Genomic DNA, 21079 nt, shown 5'->3' with positions numbered 1-21079 from the left:
CACTCTACAATTATGTGAAGAGCAAGAGGATGAGCTGCGTCAGAACAGGACCAATCAGGTGCGATATTACAAACGTGGGCATGGAGTCAGAGGAGCTAGTGGAGATATTTAATGAATACTTTGCTTCAGTATTCACCAGGGAAAAGGACCTTGGCAATTGTGGGGATGACTTTCAGTGGACTGAAACACTTGAGCATTTAGACATTAAGAAAGAGGATGTGCTGCACATCAACACTGTTAAAGGTCTTGCCATTAACAGTGACAGGCCCTTTACATTTGATCTCCCAAAATGCAACACTTCATATTTTGGTCATGTTAAAATCTATCTACAATTTTTCCACCCATATCTGTAAATGATCTATGTCACACTGCATCCTTTGCCAGTCCTCATTATCCACACCACCAGCAATCTGCATGTGATCTGCAAACACAGAAGACAGAAGTCCCAGTACAAATCTCTGCAGAGTACCACCAGTCACAGACCTCCCTCCAGAATAAGTCCCACTGACGACTATACCACTACCTTCCATTTTCTATGAACAAGGTAATTCCAAATCCAAATGACCAATTCACCATAGATCCCATGCATCTTAATCTTCTGAATGAGCCTTCCAAGAAAGAACTAGTCAAACACTTGATTGAAATCCATATAGACAACATCCACAGCTCTACCTTCATCCACAGTCACCTTCATCATCTCCTTAAAAAACTCAGTCAAGTTAGATAGACACAACTAGGCATAAAGCCATGCTAACTGTCCCTAATCAGGCCTTGGTTTTCCAATTGCACATGAATTCTATCCCTAAAAGTTCTCTCCAATAACTTCCCTACCACTGACATGAGACCCACTGGTCTATAATTTCTAGGATTATCCCTATTACTCTTCTTCAATAATAAAATAACATTACCTACTTGCCTATACAGTAGTACATTGCCTATAGCTACAGAAGACACAAAGACTATTGAACAAGGTCAAAGCAGTCTCATCCCTTACCTCTCTAAATATCCCATCAAACCCTGGGGATTTGCCCTCTTTAACTTTCTTTACCTCTTTCTTTACCTCAAAATGCCCAAGCAAATTAGCATGCTCAACGCTGATCGCCCAGTGCTCCAATTCCTTCTTCTTGGTAAATACCAAAGCAAAGTGCTCATGTAAGATCTCACCCGCATCCTCTGCGTGCAAGAACATCCTTGAGTAGTCCTCCCCTCTCCCTAGCTATCCTCTTGTCCTTGATGTAGTCAGTAGTCACTTTATTAGGTTGCATCTGTACAGCTGCTCATTAGTGCAAATGTAAAGGGGGGTTTCTTCTTTTTCTTTGTTACTGCGTATGTTATTCAAAATGGCTTCTTTGTTTTGTTGAAAGTAGGAGTGCTTCTTTGTTGTGAGAGAGTGCTGGAAGCTTGTTTGGGTAAAAATTTACTGATAACGAGAATTGTATTCCTTTGTAAACCAACTGGGATTAAAGTTGTTCTTTCTTCTGAGTCTGTAAGCTATTGTTGGTGGTCTTTTGGGGAGATCGGCGTGAGGGGGTGAGAGAGAGAGGACGCGAAGCTGTAAACTGGGCGAGGAACAGACCCCAAGCGGGGGTCCAAGGCCAGGAGTTACCCCAAGGAGAGGAGACGAAGATAGATGTGCTTGGTTGACCACTTTGGGTGGTCCTGAGCTGCGAATCGAGGAGTTCGGAGGGGATCGAATGGTGGCCAGAAGACTTCAGTAATTGAGCTCCAACGGTTGTGCATGAAGTGGTTTGGACTTTGATAAGTTTGATGCCTTTTCTTTATTTTATTTTCTTTCATGTATACTGTATCGGTATTAATTACTTAGTTATAGTAATCTTTATAAACTGTAATCATTTAATTGCATATGGTGTCCTGTTTGTTCTTTGGCGAGGCGGGGACATCACACAGCACCCACACCAGCTGATTACCCAGTTTGGCGAGGCCGAAGGCTGCTCCCCCTAGACGAGAACGAGCTGAGCGAGCCTGAGGTGGCCCGGGGGTTACACAAATTTCTAATCAGCCAATCATGTGGTAGCAACTCAATGGATAAAAACACGCAGATGTGGTCAAGAGGTTCAGTTGATGTTGGTGTTGTTTGACCACATGCATCGTCTTCATGGAAGCTATAGTTCCTTCTCATTGGGGCTGTTCTTGGTTCCAGTATTTGGCAAGAATTTAGCAACCAGCAGTTTCCATGGAAATAAGTGAAACCTGGCATTGAATTAAACTTGAGCTCCCACATCCAAACAGTTGAGATGCAAAGTGAAGCTTCATTGAATACAATGATCGGAGTGCAATATTTTGGTTCATGTGGACATGACTTGATTACGGCTGTGTGGCTTATGGATCAGCTTCATCTTCAAATCTAAATTTGGATGTGATACACGCGCAGGCTTTATGTCTGTGTTATGGTGCATTAAGGTCATCTCCTCTTTACTGGTTGAAATGGGACAATTACCGTATGTTCAAGAGATTGAAGTTGATGTAAACATACTGGAATAATTTGAGGGGGCAAAGAAATGATCACCTTGTTGATGGTGTGTTGGAGGACTGTTGGGAACATCACAAAAAGAGTCCTTTTAGATCTAGGTGGCTGGGTTTTCATCATGCTAGGAATAAGGGTTTGCTGGATTGTGCAAAAGCTTTTTTGGTGACCACCTTTTGTTTTTTTCCAATGAATTTAATTTATTTTAGGTTACATGATTTAATGAACTCCAAGAATTGTGATATGCCTAACAGTCTGTTGGCTCATCAGTGTGTTAAGAAAAATTATTGTGATATGTTAACCATGTTTACTGATAGATCAAAAGGTAATTTAACTGGCAATGTTGGTGTGGCTGTTTTTGTGTCTGAATTACAGCTAACCATAAAGAAATGTCTCACTAACCATTTATCAGTTCATATAGCAGAATTGGTTGCCATAATTAGAACACAGAACATAGAAATCTACAGCATGTTACAGGTCATTCAGCCCACATTGTTGTGCTGACCATGTAACCTACTCTAGAAGTTGCCTAGAATTACCCTACTGCATAGACCTCTAATTTTCTATGTACCTATCAAAGAGTCTCTTAAAAGACCCTATTGTATCCGCTTCTACCACCATCACTGTCAGTGCATTCCACGCACCCACCACTCCCTGTGTGAAAAGCTTACCTTTGACATATCGGTACCTACTTCCAAGCACAGTAAAACTATAATAATAATAATAATGAAGGTCACATCCGGAATTTTTCCGTGTAGCAAACGACTTCCTCGCACGCTGCTCTGACATAGTGGGAAATTGCGTACTAGGCAAGTTACAACAGTAGTTTACCATTGCCTTCTGCCGGGTGAGGTTTTTTTTCAAAGAGATCACCAGCTCTTAACCCCGCACGGATGGAAAGCGTGCAGGGGAGCCAGCTGGGTTTGAAATCAGACCCTCCGCCCCGCAGTCCAAGAGCTGATGCCACCAGCCGACCCAGTAAAACTATATCCCCTCATGTTAGCCATTTCAGCCCTGGGAAAAAGTCTCTGGAAATCCAGATGATCAATGCCTCTCATCACCTTATACACCTCTATCAGGTAACCTCTCATCCTCTGTCGCTCCAAGGAGAAAAGGCCAGGTTCATTCAACCTATTCTCCTAAGGCATGCTCTCCAATCCTGGCAACATCCTTATAAATCTCCTCTGCACTCTCTCTATAGTGTCCACATCCTTCCTTTAGTGAGGTGGCCAGAACTGAACACAGTACTCCAAGTGAGGCCTGATTAAGGTCTAATTAACTGTAACATTACCTCACAGCTCTTGAACTCAGTCCCACGGTTGATGAAGGCCAACACACCGTACACCTTCTTAACAACACTGTCAACCTGCATACCAGCCTTGAGTATCCTATGGACGTATGGACATGGACCCCAAGATCTTTATTATCCTCCATAATGCCAAGAGTCTTAACATTAACGCTATATCTTGTCTTCAGATATGACCTACCAAAATTAACACTCCACCCTTATCTGGGTTGAAGTCCATCTGCCACTTCTCAGCCCGGTCCTGCTTCCTATTGATGTCCTGCTATAACTTTTGGCAACCCTCCACACTATTCACAACACCCCCAACCTTTGTGTCATCAGCAAACTTACTAACCCATCCCTCCACTTCCTCAGCCAAGTCATTTATAAAAATCACAAAGAGGAGGGGTCCCAGAACAGATCCCTGAGGCACACCACTGATCACCGATCTCCATGCAGAATGCAAACCATCCACAACCACCCTTTGCCTTCTGTGGTCAAGACAATCCTGGATCCACAAAGCAAAGTCTCCTCAGATCCCATGCCTCCTTACTTTGTGAATGAGCCTTGCATGAGGAACCTTATCAAATGCCTCACTGAAATCCACATACACTACATCCACTGCTCCACCTTCATCAATGTGTTTAGTAACATCCTCAAAGAATTCAATCAGGTTTGTAAGGCACGACCTGCCCTTGTCAAAGCCAATGTTGACTATCTCTAATCAGATTATGTCTCTCCAAATGCTCATAAATCCTGCCTCTCAGGATCTTCAACAACTTGCCCACCACTGAAGTCAGACTCACTGGTTTATAATTTCTTGAGTTATCTCTACTCTCTTTCTTGAACAAGGGAACAACATTTGCAATCCTCCAATTCTGGCAATTCACCATCCCTATTGACAATGCAAGGATCATCGCCAGATGCACAGCAACCTGCTCTCTCACTTCCCACAGTAGCCTGCGGTATATTTCATCCAGTCCTGGTGACTAATCTAACTTAATGCTTTTCAAAAGCTCCAGCACATCCTCTTTCTTAATGTCTATTTGTTTTATTCTGCTGTGAGTCATCCCCACAATTGCCAAGTTCCTTTTCCCTGGTGAATACTAAAGCAAAGTATTCATTAAGTACCTCCACTAGCTGCTCTGACTCCATGCACTCGTTTCCAATATCGCACCTGATTGGTCCTATTCTCACGCAGCTCATCCTCTTGCTCTTCACATACTTGTAGAGTTCCTTGGAGTTTTCCTACATCCTGCTCACCATGACCCTCTCAGATGTCCTTCTAGCTCTCCTAATTTCATTCTTAAGCTTCCTCCATCCACTTTTCTAGAACTCTATCGGTTCCTAGTTTTTTGAGCCTTTCGTAAGCTTTTCTTTTCTTCTTAACTAGATTTTCTACATACACCATGGTTGTTTAACTCCACTATCCTTTCTGCGCCTCAATGGAACACACCTATGCAAAACGCCATGCAAATGTTCCCTGAACATTTGCCACATTCCTCCTGTGTGTTTCCCTAAGAACATCTGCTCCCAAGTTCCTGCCAACACCAAGTAAGTGTTTTCCCAAATTGACTGCTCCTATCCCTCTCCAGCGCTATGGTAAAGGACACTGAGTTGTGATCACTATCACCAAAATGCTCTCCCACTGAGAGATCTGATACCTGACCAGGTTGATTTCCCAATACCAGATCAAGTACAGCCTCTCCTCTAGTTGGTCTATCTACATATTGCATCAGGAAACCTTCCTGACAACACCTAACAAACTCCACCACATCTAAACCCCTTGATCTAAAGAGATACCAATCAATATTAGGAAAGTTAAAATCTCCCATCACAACCCTATTATTATTGCACCGTTCCAGAATCTGCCTCCCTATCTGTTCCTCAATACTCCTGTTACTATTGGAGGGTCTATAAAAAACACCCAGTAGTTATTGCCCCCTTCCTGTCTCTGACTTCCACCCGCACTGATTGAGTAGATAATCCCTCCATGACTTCCTTTTTTTCTGCAGCCATGACACTACCCCTGATTAGCAATGCTACTCCCCCACCTCTTTTGCCTCCCTCTCTGTCCTTTTTGAAACACCTAAAGCCCAGCACACTCAGCAGCCATTTCTCCCCCTGAGGCATCCAAGTCTCTGTAATTGCCACAACGACATAGTTCCACGTATTGTTCCATGCTCTAAGTTCATCCACCTTGTTTATGATACACCTTGCATTAAAATAGACACATCTCAAACCACCAGGCTGAGTGCATCTTTGCTCTATCATCTGCCTTACAAACTCCCTACATGCTGTCCCTACTTGTGCTCCAACCTCTCCATCCTCCATCCCTTCACCGGTTCTCACCCCCCCCCCCTACAAATCTAGTTTAAACCCTCCACAATAGCATTAGCAAACCTCCCTTTCAGGATATTGGTTCGTCTCAGATTTAACCGCAACATGTCTTTTTGTGTACAGGTCATACCTGCCCAGGAGATGTCCCAATGATGCAGAAATCTGTATCCCTGCCCCCTTTTCCCATCCTTCAGCCCATGCATTTATCAGCCGCCTCACTTTATTCCTATTCTCACTGTCACGTGGCACTGGCAGCAATCCAGAGATTATTACCCTTGTGGTCCTGCTTCTCAGCTTCCTTCCTACCTCCTTGTATTCTGCTTTCAGGACCTCCTCCCTTTTACTACCTATGTCATTGGCACCAATACGTATCACCACCTCTGGCAGTTCGCCCTCTCATCTATTACTGCTGCCAGACTCAGTGCCAGAGGCACGGCCACTTTTGCTTCCCCCAGTAAGTCCGCCCCCCCCCCCCCAACAGTACTCAAAATGGAGTACTTATTGTTAAGTAGTACGGTCACAGAGATGCTCTCCTTACATTCACCCGCTTATCTGTCTCCTGTGGTCCCAGTAGCTGTAGCTCCTATCAATCACCTCTTCACTTTCCCTAACGAGCCAAAGGTCATCAAGCTGCAGCTCCAGTTCCCTAACTCAATCTCTGAGGAGCTGCAGCTTGATACATCTGGTGAAAATGTGGCCATCAGGGAGGCTAGAAGTCTCCCAGATAGCCCACGTCTGACACCCACAGCAGAAAACTGGCCTTGCAGTCATACCCACTATTCTTAAGTTGGAGGAAAAAAGAGATATCGAAGTAACTTACCTCACTACCTCACCTAGGCCCATCCATGCAAAAGCCCCATTGAGCCAAAGCCCTACTACTATGACTCACGCCACTCTGACAACTCCTCCTTTGACGACTGCTCCGCTAGGCAATGCCTCCCTTTTATCCCAGAATTTTCTCAGCAACCTTGCATGATGACAAGCCACTGTGTCTGTGCACTTCTTCCAATCGAATCTCCTGCTGAAAGAAACTCCTCACTTTTTTAATCTTCTCAGCTTACAGTAGGCGGAGGAAATTTTGTGCTTACAGTGGGTGGAGGAAATTTGTCCTTGCAAAGTTGTGTTTTGCTCAGATTCTTTTTCCGTTTTGACTAGTATTAAAACAGGTCATTCCAGCAGTAGGTCAGATTTACTGCTGAAAGCTCTTTGAACTTTATTTCATATTCAAACTATTGGCTTAGAAGTCCCATTCTTATGGATCCATTCACAAAGAGATGTAGAGAAGAATGAACAGGTTGATTGCCTAGCCAAAAAAGGCTGTTAAAAGTTCGTCCATAGATACAGACCTTCCACTTAGCAAATCAGAAACCAAGGGGTTGGTGGGACTAAGAATTAGGGGATTATGGCAAGACTTTGGGACAATGGACATAGGAGTGTGTAGGTTTTATCGTCATTATTAATTAGTTGAACACAATGTGAAGCATATAAGGTTGAAAGAAAGCAAACGCAAGCTGTTCATCTCTGTTCTAAATGGACGTCCCTCTATTCTGAGACTGCACCCTGTAGTCCTAGAATCACCAACTGGGAAACATACTTTTCACATCCTCTCTTTCTGAGCTTTTCAGCATTCGATAGGTTTCAATAAAATCCCGTCATTATTCTAAATTCCAGTGAGTACAAGCCCAAGCCATCAAACACTTCTCATACGATAACCCTTTCTTTCCAAGATTCATTCTCATGAACCTCCTCTGAAACCTCTCCAATGTCAGCACCTCCTTTCTAAGATAAGGGGCTCCAGACTGCTCATAATACTCCAAGAGAGGCCTCACCTGTGCCATATAAAGCCTCAGCATTATATCCTTTAATGCTGTTGAAATGAATGCTAACATTGCATTTGATTTTTTAATCTTCTCAGTTTACAGTAGGCGGAGGAGATTTTGGGCTTATAGTGGGTGGAGGAAATTTGACCTTGTGAAGTTGTGTTTTGCTCAGATTCTTTTTCTGTTTTGACTAGTATTAAAACAGGTCATTCCAGCAGTAAGTCAGATTTACTGCTGAAAGCTCTTCAAACTTTATTTCATATTCAAACTATTGGTTTACACGTCCCATTCTTATGGATCCATTCACATAGAGATGTAGAGAAGAATGAACATCACTGACTCAACCTGCAAGTTAACCTTTAGGGAATACAGCAGGAGGACTGCCAAGTCCCTTTCCACCTCAAATTTTTGAATATTCTGCCCATTTAGAAAATAGCCTATGCTTTTATTCCTTCTACCAAATGCATGACCATGCACTTCCTAATACTGTGTTCCATCTGTCACGTTTTTAGTTGCCTTCTGTTAGTCTTTAAATGTTACCCAATTCTCTACCTTCCCACTATTTTTGTTCTATTATATGCCTTTTCTTTTGCTTTTACATTGTTTATGTTGTTTCCCTTGTCAGCCAAAGTTGCATCATCCTGCCTTTAGAATACTTCTTAATTGGGATATATCTATTCTGAATTGCTGCTAGTATCTCTTTCTAATCAACTTTGGCTAGCTCCTCTCTCATGCCTCTATAATTTCCCTTGCTCCACTCTAATACTGGTACATCTGACTTTAATTTATCCCTCTCAAAGTGCAGAGTATGATTACTGACTCCTAAGGGTTCCTTTACTTTAAGCTCCCTAATCACATCTGGTTCATTACACAACACCCAATCTGGAATAGCCTTTCCTTTAGTGGGCTCAATCACAAGTTGCTCTAAAAAGCTATCTTGTAGGCATTCTACAAACACACTCTCTTGGGATCCAGCACCAACCTGGTTTCCGCAGTCTCCTGTTTTAATTTGTAGGCCACATCCTTGCTATTTTTCAGAAGCCTGTATATAATTCCCATCAGGGTCTTTTTACCCTTGCAGTTTCTGAACCCTACCCACAAGGAATCTACATCTTCTGATCCTACGGCTCCTCGTTATAAGGATTTGCTTTCATGTTTTACCAACAGAGCTACACCATATCTTCTACCTACCTGCCTGTCCTTTTGATAGAATGTGTATGCTTGGATGTTAAACTCCCAACTTTGATTTTTTTTTCAGCTACAACTCAGTGATGCCCACAATGCCATACCTACTAATGTTTAACTGCACCTCAAGGTCACCTACCTTATTTCCATATACTGCATGCATTCAAATATAACAAATGCAAATCTGTATTTGTCATCAATTTTGTCTCCATGTTATACTGCAACTCTACCACTGATTGCAAATTTGCCCTATCATCTACCTGTCCTTCCTGACAGACCCACTGTACACTGCATCTAGTTGTATACCAACTGCCCCATCCTCACCCCATCACCCTGGTTCCCATTCCCCTGACAAATGAGTTTAAACCTTCCCCAACAGAAGCTAGATAAGGTGTCTAATGAAGAACCCACTTTGTGTATGTATAGAATGCCTTGAGATTCTTTGGAATCCTACTTGTCAATGATTAGGAAAGCCCCTGCTGGTTCTCATATTTCTCTTGAGATCTTTTCCTGGCTTCTTTATAAATGGGCTGTGTTTGATTTTAACTTTTCATGTATTACAGTGGGAAAATTAATTATCATACACCTTCAACTGGACACAGAGGCATCTGTTGCAAAAGGCCATGAAGGTCCTAGCACAGAAATGGAATCACGAGGAACTGTTTTGCTGGGTTATCTTATGCTGCTCTCAATCAAACCCCGATACTTCATCAAAATGCCTAGAAATCTTGATGCCGGGGGATATAACAGACAAGCCTAATACTTTCATAACCAGAGATCCACACACCCACTTCAAGGTTTGCTGGATAAAATCCGAGGTTAGCACTCAAACTCTAAGACAAAGAAAACAATTGTAGATCCATGCAACAATTCACCACCCCCACTGAAATTGACTAACACCACACAGCTATGGAATTCAGCCTCTCAGCATCCTTTTTTAACATTGTTCACCTTGCTGTTCAGGAAATATTATTGAAGAATGCAGAGTCAATTTTTCAGATTAAAAGACCTGTCATACAACATTTTTGTGAAAAACACAAAAGAATCTAATCAAAAACTTAATGTTAAATATGATTGGATAGATTTTGCATGGCTCCCATGTGGTGCTGCGTCCTTTATGTATACAACAGACATATGCGCAAGACTCTCTAAATGTCTGCAGTGATATCTAATGGAATGTGGTGCTTACTTTGGTTGTTTTGGATCACAGTCCAAACCACTTAGCTCTCCCCAAAATACTAGATTGCAAAATCTTTGATGCCTGACCTTCAAATTCCTTTTCCTCACCCCAACTAAAGATTCAGCTTCCCAAAATATCTGGGCCTTTCTCAAATCCACCCTCCACCCAACCACAATAGCAGAATTAGCAAAAGGAAGTAGTTGTGGGCATTTCCATATTATATCATGGGATTCCTGCAGGATGGAATATTGCCACACACAAAACAGACATGATATAGCCACAGATTATCAGATATATTTAACTACTGAACTGCCAAATTACTGAGTAATGGCTGCTGTGCAGAATAAGCACACAGACCCAGCAGTAACAGCAGCTTACCCAAGGAATCCTAATTAAAAATGGTGCACAATTTATATTTTAAAAGTAGTTATAATAACCAGGCTGCAGGAGATTACTATTTCCAGCTAAATCTGAGTAAAGTCTTTCATATAAAATCTTTAAACTGGATTTTCCCTGAATTAAATCTAATACATCCCATCTATATTTTCAGTGTTGTTATATCTTCACACTTCACATTAATAGCATTATAATTTTATCAACATCTAATCTTAAAATTTTTGCTTTAAATCTTCTCATTATTTTCCTTTGATAAGACAGGTATACTTAAATCTGTATTGATCCTAGATGTAAAGTGTAACCTAGCTTTTATGTTGTAATTAAGATAAGAACAGAGTCCAGATTGTACATTATAATGAAGGAGTTTGGACATTTTAATTTGTTGAATTGAAAACTGCATCAATAAGGGGTAATTAAATCTTCCAGCATGCAAGTATAAACGAAAGCAATTCACAGCTAATGATTTTCTCTGATGAGTATTCGAGTTCCAATAACATGACTTCCACCCTTGGTTTTTCCAAATGTAATACACTTTTTTCAGGTTAGTGAAGCAAGGATATGATAAAACATGATGTGATCTGTGGAGTGGGGAGGTTTCTCTAAGAATTGTTGGGTAGGCCAATCAATATCTGATACCTACAAGCAAGAACAATATGCCCATTATTACATTAAAATGGCAAGGAAACTCCAAGATTATACAGGCTCAGACATTTTCATACTGAAAGTAAAACATTTCAAAATTCTATAAAATAATATATTTCCTCAAATTCTGGTGCAATTTGTTTTCTTTTCCAATGCATTAGTTGTACCTTGAAAGATTTGGTTCCAGAAATATGACTTCTAATCACTGTTGAAATCTTCCTCGGGAAAGAAGCAAAGACGTGACAAAAGCTAATGATCAATAAGTGAAGCAGGAAGCCATAAATAGTAAAGAACAGTGGGAAAACAGAGTTAAAGACCATAAGAAGAGTTATAGGAAAAGGATCTCAGAAACAGCAACACAGGTGTGACAAAAGCAATAAGAAATCTACATTTGTGATGTACACTAAACACTCCCTCAGGAGATTATTATCAGTAAGTGAAAAATCATTACACTTCCTCTGTACATAGTTTATCTTTCACTATAATTCTATAAATCAATCTAATTCATGTATCTTGATTACACCATAACTTGATTTAAATCTGCATAATCAAATAACTTATTCAGATTGAAGAATTCACCATGGAGTTATGCAGAAACTGTTGAAATAATACAGATGTGGAATTCAGTTAGAAACCATAAATTTTTAAATAATTCTGTCCAATTAAATGTGCATGGTGCAATTTCGTGAAGGAAGAATAAGTCTGAGAGCCGAATGTTGAATAAAACCAAGTAAAGCTGCAAAACCAATGGAAAAGAGTAAACAGTTGACGTTTCAGGTCAAGACCCTTCAGGCAAAGTCCCAGCTCTTTACTTCATCCTCACCCCTCTCCCCAGTTTCACCTAGCACCTATTGATTATTTACTCTTTTCCCTAGATGTTGCCTGGCCTGCTGAGTTATTCCAGCATCTTGTGTGTGTGTTGCTTGGATTTCCAACATCTGCAGATTTTCTCTTGTTTGTGAAAGCTACAAAATATTAATCTTTCCTCATAAATCATTTGTAAAATAATTTGTTCTTACCCTTAAAATCTTTGGTCTTTCTTCCAATTATATATTTAGCAAACATTATTTCCTGATAAAATGAGTAAAAACAAATTTAACCTTTTCTGCTGAATCAGAGGTGGAAAGCGTTACCAGGTTCAGATATGGCCCAACTGCGGAGTGAGAGACACTGAAGCGGGTTGATAGTTCACAGACTTTAATGTGAACAGGGAAAAGAAAACAACAAACACTAAGCCAAACAGGGCCGTTGACTAAAACGCTCAAATGGAAAACAATGCCGACACTGCAGCTGAAAAGAACAACTAAGAATTAAACAAATACCGCTAGTCTTCAGAGTCAGTTGACTCGACAGTCCCTCAGATAAGGCAGAATGCAAACAGGCAGGGAAGTGTTGCTGTGTCCAAGTCTTGACAAATAGTACTTACGGAATGAGTGGAGTTAAATACTATCACAATGAAATAATGATTAGCATATTCACAAGCACAATTGCCGTATCTGCTGTGCTGTTGAATCTATGGTTGTGACAGAAGGGGGCAGCAACTTTAAATTCCATGGCACTAACCGAGGCTTGGACAATTTAAATGTTGGCCCAGATAGACTAGAAGCCTGAGTGTTGGGTACAGAGGCAAGGGTTGGGCTTATTTCACTCGCCCTCCGGTGAAGCTTATTCCTTTCCACACAGTGCCGTGTCTCTGAACTGATCCGGCTGCTGTGTGTTTCTCCCTGCTGGTGTAATGAACTGGGGATCAAGGCTTGGGCCTATTCCAGCTCCTCCAAGGGTAAAACAACACACACAAAATGCTGGTGGAACACAGCAAGCCAGGCAGCATCTATAAGGAGAAGCACGGTCGACGTTTCGGGCCGAGACACTTCGTCAATCCAAGGAGACCTTGCTTTGTGGATCTATAATTGGCTTGCCCACTGACAACTAAGGGTGGTTGTAGATGGTTTGTATTCTGCACGGAGGATGATTACTAGTGATGTTTCGCAGGGATCTGTTCTGGGACCCCTCTTCTTTGTGGTTTTTATAAATGACTTGGATGAGTAAGTAGAAGGGTGAGTTAGTAAGTTTGCTGATGACACAAAAGTTGGGGGTGTTGTGGATATTCTGGAGGCTTGTCAGAGGTTACACATATATATCAATGATCTGGATGACAATGCGGTTAACTGGATCAACAAATTTGTAGATACACCAAGACTGGGAGTTTAGTGGACAGGAAGGAAGGCTATCATGACCTGAAGTGGGTTCTGAACCAGCTGGAAAAATGGGCTGAGAAACGGCAGATGGAATTTAGTACAGACAAGTGCAAGGTCTTGCAACCAGGGTAGGTGTTACACAGTGTATGATAGGGCACTGAGGAGTGTGGTAAAACAAAGGGATCGGGAAATATAGGTCCATAATTCATTGAAAATGGCGTCACAGCCAGACAGGGTCATAAAGAAAGTGTTTGGCACCTTGGCCTTCATAAATTTAAGTATTGAGTACAGGAGATGAGGTGCTATGTTCAAGTTGTATAAGACAATGGTGAGGCCTAATTTGAAGTATTATGTGCAGTTTTGGTCACCTACTTACAGGGAAGATGTAAATAACTCGACTTTATTACTTTATTGTCGCCAAACAATTGATACTAGAGCATACAATCTTCACAGCGATATTTGATCATGCGCTTTGCGCTCCCTGGAGTACAAATCAATAGTAAATATAATAAAAATTTAAATTATAAATCATAAATAAAAAATAGAAAAGGGAAAGTAAGGTAGTGCAAAAAAAAACGAGAGACAGGTACGGATATTTGGAAGGTACGGCCCAGATCTGGTTCAAGATCCGTTCAGCAGTCTTATCACAGTTGGAAATAAGCTGTTCCCAAACCTGGCTGTACGAGTCTTCAAGCTCCTGAACCTTCTCCAGGAGGGAAGAGGGACAAAAAGTGTGTTGACTGGGTGGGTCGTGTCCTTGATTATCCTGGCAGCACTGCTCTGACAGCGTGCGGTGTAAGGTGAGTCCAAGGACAGAAGATTGGTTTGTGTGATGTGCTGGGCTATGTTCACGATCTTCTGCAGCTTCTTCCGGTCTTGGACAGGACAACTTCCATACCAGGTTGTGATGCACCCTAGAAGAATGCTTTCTACGGTGCATCTATAAAAATTAGTGAGGGTTTTAGGGAACAGGTCAAATTCCTTCAGCTTTCTCAGGAAGTAAAGGCACTGGTGGGCCTTCTTGGCAGTGGACTCTGCTTGGTTAGACCAAGTCAGGTCATTTGTGATATTGACCCCAAGGAACTTAGCTTTTGACCTGTTCCACCTGCGCACCACCGATGTAGATGGGGTCATGCGGTCCGCTACTCCTTCTGAAGTCAACAACCAATTCCTTTGTTTTGCTGAAGTTGAAGGATAGATTATTGAGAGGTTTTAAGATTGAAGGACTACAGAGAAATTTACAAGCATGTTGCCATGTCTGGAAGGCCTGAGTTAACTGGAAAGATTAAATAGATTCGGACTTTATTCATTGGAACATAGAAGACTGAGAGGAAATCTGTAGAGATATACAAAATTATGAGGGCTATAGTGTAAGTGTAAGCAGGCTGTTTCCACTGAGGTTGAGTGGGACTACAACCAAAGGTCATTGGTTAAGGGTGAAAGGAAAAAAGTTGAAGGGGAAGATGAGGGCAAACTTCACTCATAGAGTCATTAGAGTGTGGAATGAGTTGCCAGCACAAATGGTGCATGTGAGCTCGATTTCAACATTTCAGAGAAGTTTGGATAGGTATATGATGGTAGGGATATGGATGGCTATGGTCCCAGTGAAGGTCAATGGGAGTAGACAGTTTAGATAGTTTGGCATGGACTAAATGGGCCGAAGGGCCTGTTTCTCTGTTGTACTTTTTATGACTCCATGACTCTATATGTGGCGGAGAGTATTTTTGTTGGTTACATCATGGCCTTGTATGGAAACACCAGTGCCCTTGTACAAAAGTGCATACAAAAAGTAGTGAATACAGCCCAGTTCAGCATGGGTAAAGTACATTGAGTACATCTACATGGAGCATTGTCACAGCAGCATCCACCGTCAGAGACCCCCACCACCCAGGCCATGCTCGCTTCTCACTACTGCCATCAGGACAAAGGCACAACAGCCTCAGGACACTCACAACCAGGTTCAAGAACAGTTATTACCCCTCAAACATCAGGCTCTTGAACCAAAGTTACTTTGAAATCTGTTTTATGTTTTCTTTATTCAAAATGAGGGAGGAGAAAAAATATTTTACCTTTTCTATTTTGCTTGCAGCTTCTATTTTATTTCCCAAGTCAGACTTCAGTCATAAATTGATATACAAAATAAAACAAGAAACATGTCAATTGGACTAATAAGTCTGTGCAGTTGCTTATACTCCAAATAAATAAATAGAGCTAGTCACATTTATCTATTTTGCTCCCATAACCCAGTCCCTTTTCTTGCACTTACCTACATTCAGTGCAATTTCCTGATTTGCATCAAAGACAACCCTGTAGGTGGAGATTGTCATCGAAACTTCGGTTAAAATCGACACCTGGGCCCGCTGAAAGCCCAAGAAGAGTTTGTGCTGGGAAAGCAATAGATCCTTTTATATTGCATCAAAGAATTTGATATATTTTGTCAAGCACAATCAACACACTAGAAAACTATACAACCCTAGGAACTATTTTCCCTCCTTTTAGATACATAGATCAACTGTAATCAGAACTTTAGATCCACCTGCCCTGGACATTCTTACATGGAGTTAGAAGTCTTCCTTTGAATAAGTATGATGAATATTGCCCATTTTCCAGTCTTCCTGCACATATGAACATTCGACACAACCAACATTTCTGGAACATTAAGTAATTCTCTCTCTCTCTCTCTCTCTCTCTCTCTCTCTCTCTCTCTCTCTCTCTCTCTCTTAGGAAATTGTGAATGATCCTGTAATAAAAACAGTGAATTCTGAAAGCACTCAGCAGGGCAATAGCAACTGTAAGGGGAAAAAAAATAGCTGAAGTTTCAGAGCAGGGAAACTGAGAGAAGCAAGTTAGATTTTAGAAGCAGAGAGAGTGGCAAAGGGATTAATGGAACAAAGGGAATGCCTGATAGAACAAGACAAAATGTGTTATTGGGGCTGTAACTTCAAAATTACATTCTACTTCTTTGTTCTTGCAGGATGTACCCAGTCAACCAAATTATTCTACTACAGAAAGGAAAATGGAGCCAGGCAAAAATGGCCATTAGTGATATGGACAGGAAAAAGAACAAGATCTAAAGCTGGAGAATTTGAAAGAGTCTTCAATATTTAATGTTATGAATATATCTTTCTTACATCAAACCTAATAGAACCATAAAACTTCTTACACCATTGAGATCCAAGGATTTTGCAATGTGCAGCTCCAAAACACAGGACATAGGCACATCCTCGTGGTCTTTGATAAATGGAGTTGCTGAGATGCATTTTCACAATTACTTCAGGAGTGACTTAGATCTGTATCTGTTGATTAAGTTATCAATCAAATCAATGTAAATTAAATCTAAAGACCGTGTTAAATTCTAAGTCTTCCCCTGGGCACCAGCCACAGGGAAGGTCTTGAATTTGTTCTGTGTTGTAGATTGTAGCAAGTGAGGTCATCTTTGATGAAAGATGCTAGTTCATAATTTTATCCTTAGCACAAAAGAAGCAAACAACATTTTAAAAAACAGCTTTTGTTAGTAGTTTTTGTTTTGTTCTCTTTCCACCCACTTAAATAAGCCCTCTTCAGAATTTTGCTCTTAATCTAGATCTTCATTTAATTCTTTCTCATTTTCCTCATCTCACTCACCACATCCCCCTGTTATGCAGGTTTAACTTTGTTCTTTACTTTAAGCAAGGGACACGTATATTATGTGGCAGTGTCATGGTGTATGCAAATCATGGATTTAGACATTTAACCCATAATTAATTGTTTAAGTTAACAAGAATGATTAATCAACTAATATATGTACAAGGTTACTCAAATACTATTGAAACACTTCTCCCTGCTTAGCTATAAACTCCAACTCAATACAGAATACATCTCAACTATATACACAGTATGTTATATGTACAACTAATAAGTAGACATCCACAGCAAAGTAAATATTAAATTGTCCCATTCAGGCCTAAAGATATTATTATGGAGAAGGATTTCTTACCCTTGTGGGATAACATCTCTCCTGACAACGGGGATCACTCTGCTTGGCAGGTGAGACTTGTGGCTGTGAAACAGTCTCGTGCTCTGGGCTCTTCTCATGGTGGTTGTAGGAGTTGACTCTGATATTGCAAGAAGCGGTTCTGACAGTGATAGCTACCTTTCTTCTCTAACAATTGTCTCTGTTCTTCTCAGCTGATTGACGTATCGTCTCTAGATGATATCAGATGCTATCTCCACTGTGAAGGAGAGTGGTCCAGTTCTGTCCTTCATCTTTCCGAATACCCACTTTTGATTGCCTCTGTAGTTTCACACCAGAACTACTTGTCCTCCTTGTTTGAGGAATCTTCAACTTGTCTCAGCTGTTTGTCCTGCATGCTCCTTCTGAGACTGGGTTTGAGGAGATCCAAGCATGCATGCAAAGGACAACCCAGGGACGCCATAGCTGGTGAGCTGTTGCTTGTGGAGAGTGCTACCTTGCGATATGCAAGGAGAAATTTGACGAGCTTCTGGTTCAGTGTTAGTGTGTGTTCTGCTGACATCACTCACAGTGCGTTCTTCAGACTCTGGGCAAACATTTATACCAAGCTGTTTGTGGTTGGGTGATCCAGTACAGATGTAATATGTCATTCCATTCATTTCTAGGAATGACTGAAACTGTTCAGCCACAAACCGTGGTCCATTGACACTGACTAAGTTTTCCAGAACACCAGTCCTTGTGAAGAGGCTTCTCAACTCAATAGGCTGTAGTGGAGGCTATTGGGAACTCTTTTGCCCATGTTGCAGCTCCATCCACTCCTACCAAGAAATATGAGCCCATGAATGGTCTGGCAAAATCTACATGAATCCTTTGCCAGGGCAACGTATGCCATTCCTAGAGAAGGAGAGGCGCTGCTCTTGACATGTACTGGATGTGTTGGAATCCTGAATAACGCATGGTAAGCTGCTCGATCTGCTGATCGTTCCCAGACCACCAAGCTTCGAGCCAATGCTTTCATTTTAACCACACCTAAATGACCACATGTAGCTCCTTGAACACTTTAGCTCTGAGATTGAATAATCCAATAACTCTCAATCCCCACATAAGGCTACCTCCTCCAAGGGCAAGTTCATCTTGGCACTGCTAAAAATGGGGGATCTGGATTTTCTGCTGCATACTACAGCCATTTTTGGGTGGTCATATAGACCTGACAGTGTGGGGTCTTTTCTAGTTTCCCTTTTGATCATCTCTTCTGCAATAGGGTGAATTTCAATTTTGTTTAAACAGGGTGATCAATCAGCATTCCCATGATTAATTATTCTCTAGTAATTATGGCCTCCAAGAAAGGCCATCTTTGCATTCACACAGCTGCTGTCCATGCAACATCCTTCTGTGGATTGAAAGTGGACTCCAGTGGTTGATGATCAGTAACAGGGGTAAACTCTCTCCCATACCAGTACTGGTTAAAATGTTTTACACCCCAAACCAGACACATGGCCTCTCTGTCAATCTGTGCGTAATTTTTCTCTGCAGTGGTATGAGAATGTGATGCAAAGGCTATGGAGTGTTCACTTTCACCACTTGAAACATGAGACATGACTGCATCTGTACCATAAGGCCAGGTGTCACAGGGAAACTTCACCAGATAATCTGGATCATTATCTGTGAGTACAGTGACTGGCGTCACCATTTCCTTTACCTTTTCGAAAGCCACCACACACTGTTTAGTCCATTGCCATTTCTTCCCAGTCTGGAGAAATGAGTTCAAGGGGTGGAGCACAGTAGCCAAGTTAGAGTAACTGAAAAATCCTAAAGAGGACATCAACTGTTATACGTCCTTTGGCCTGAGGGCATCCACCACTGCTTGAATTTTCTCAGCACACTTGTGTAATCCTTGTGCGTAAATAGTGTGACCACAGTAAGTGATGCTTAGTTTAAATAATTCACACTTGTCATGTTGTACTGTGAGACCATCATCTTCTAATCTCTTTAACACTGTCTTAAGATTTTGGAGATGCTCCTTGTCATCCTCACCCCCCCCCCCACTAGTTTACTTGGCTACATAAGTCTAGAGAAGACACTCTCCGGTCCCACCAAACTTGTGAGATTGAGGCGGCTATCCCATCCCAAACCTCGATTTGTGTGGATGCTGTGTAATTTGTTATCCTTTTACAAATTAGTGCCATGAAAAGACAGACAGTACACTGCATATAATTAAAGGAATTCTGTTTATGAATCTTAATTAAAGGGTTAGTAATGAAAAAAAAAGAAAAGGGCCCATTTTAATTAAACAGTCAAACGTGCACAAGTTGGAGCTCAACATTTCAGCATATTCACTGATCCTCAATCAATTATCACTCCCAGCTTCACAGCCCTGCTTCCGGTTGAAACCTACAACCTCTTCTCTCTTCATCTCCCGCCAAACCAAAGCTCCAAGCCCAAACTTAGTGTCCCTCACCAGAAAAACCACCCCCTCCCCAGTTCCACCACCCTAATTGGATGGCACACACTCCTCATCATCCCTTATCTTCAACAATAACCCAAACAGGCTGCCTGCAGAACAGACTGCTCTTACAGAACTGCTAAATGAAATACATACAGCATAACAGTACAAATATGAACCAGGGCATTACATAGGTAACAGTGAGTGCCTGGACATCCTTGCAGCATCTGGTCCATAGCTTTTTACCAGAGTGCAGGTGCAGATGCCATTTCAAAAATAAACCTATTATAGCAATAAAGCCCTTTGTGAGTGTTTATGGTGAAAGACTTTGAACTCTTCTTCCATCTCCATCTGTAGGTAGGCCTCGGCTAAATCCACTTTGCTGAAGAGTTTCCCTCCAGAGAGGTTTGCAAAGATAAACTTTATCCTGAGCAGAGGGTATTGATCTACTTTCAGTACTGAATTGATCTTAAAATCACCACAGATCCTGACAGCCCATTCTTCTTGGCTACTGGGACCACTGTTGTTGCCCTTGGGTTCCACTGAACCATGGAAAGAATTTCCTTGTCTCTGTGTAATCTAGCTCATTGGCTACTTTGTCACGGATGATATAAGGAACTGATCAGGCTTTGCAAAAAATTAGGTTCTCATTTAACTATACTTAAACCTTAATATGCTTTAGTTTTCCAATGCCATTCTTGAACATTGCTGTGACATCATTCAATACCTTGCTAAATGAGCCTTCAGTTGGCTTCATTGCAGGGGATATGGCATGCAAATGGTGGCGGGATCTCAAACCAAGTTGTAGCTGTCTCAGCCAAATATACCCCCACAACACTGGTCCTTCTGTTTTTACCACATACAGGATCAATATGGCTTATTGGTTGTTGTATTTCACTGTTATGAATGTCATTCCAACAGGAATTATCTTTTCTTCAGTATAAGTTCTGAGTTGGATATCTGCAGGCTTCAATTTGGTATAGAAACATAGAAAACCTACAGCAAAATACTGGCCCTTTGGCCCACAATGCTGTGCCGAACATGTACTTACTTTAGAAATTACCTAGGGTTACCCATAGCCCTCTATTTTTCTAAGATCCACGTACCTATCCAGGAGACTCTTCAAAGACCCTATCATATCTGCCTCCACCAC

At 41.4% G+C, this 21079-nt stretch overlaps 1 long non-coding RNA gene across 1 annotated transcript; it reads right to left on the bottom strand.

The window, feature by feature from the left end:
• Positions 1-14897: 14897 nt before the first annotated feature.
• LOC132390848 (uncharacterized) lies at positions 14898-17941 on the bottom strand. The gene is made up of 3 exons (XR_009511027.1): positions 17508-17941; positions 15798-15915; positions 14898-15645 (listed from the first exon to the last, which is right to left on the bottom strand). It is a non-coding gene; the product is annotated as an uncharacterized LOC132390848 (long non-coding RNA).
• Between the last annotated feature and the right edge of the window lie 3138 nt (positions 17942-21079).

The sequence above is a fragment of the Hypanus sabinus genome, chromosome 3 (assembly GCF_030144855.1).
Source record: "Hypanus sabinus isolate sHypSab1 chromosome 3, sHypSab1.hap1, whole genome shotgun sequence".
Lineage (NCBI taxonomy): Eukaryota > Metazoa > Chordata > Chondrichthyes > Myliobatiformes > Dasyatidae > Hypanus > Hypanus sabinus.
Note: the sequence above shows the minus strand (reverse complement) of the source record. Positions and strands in the feature narration are given on the sequence as shown.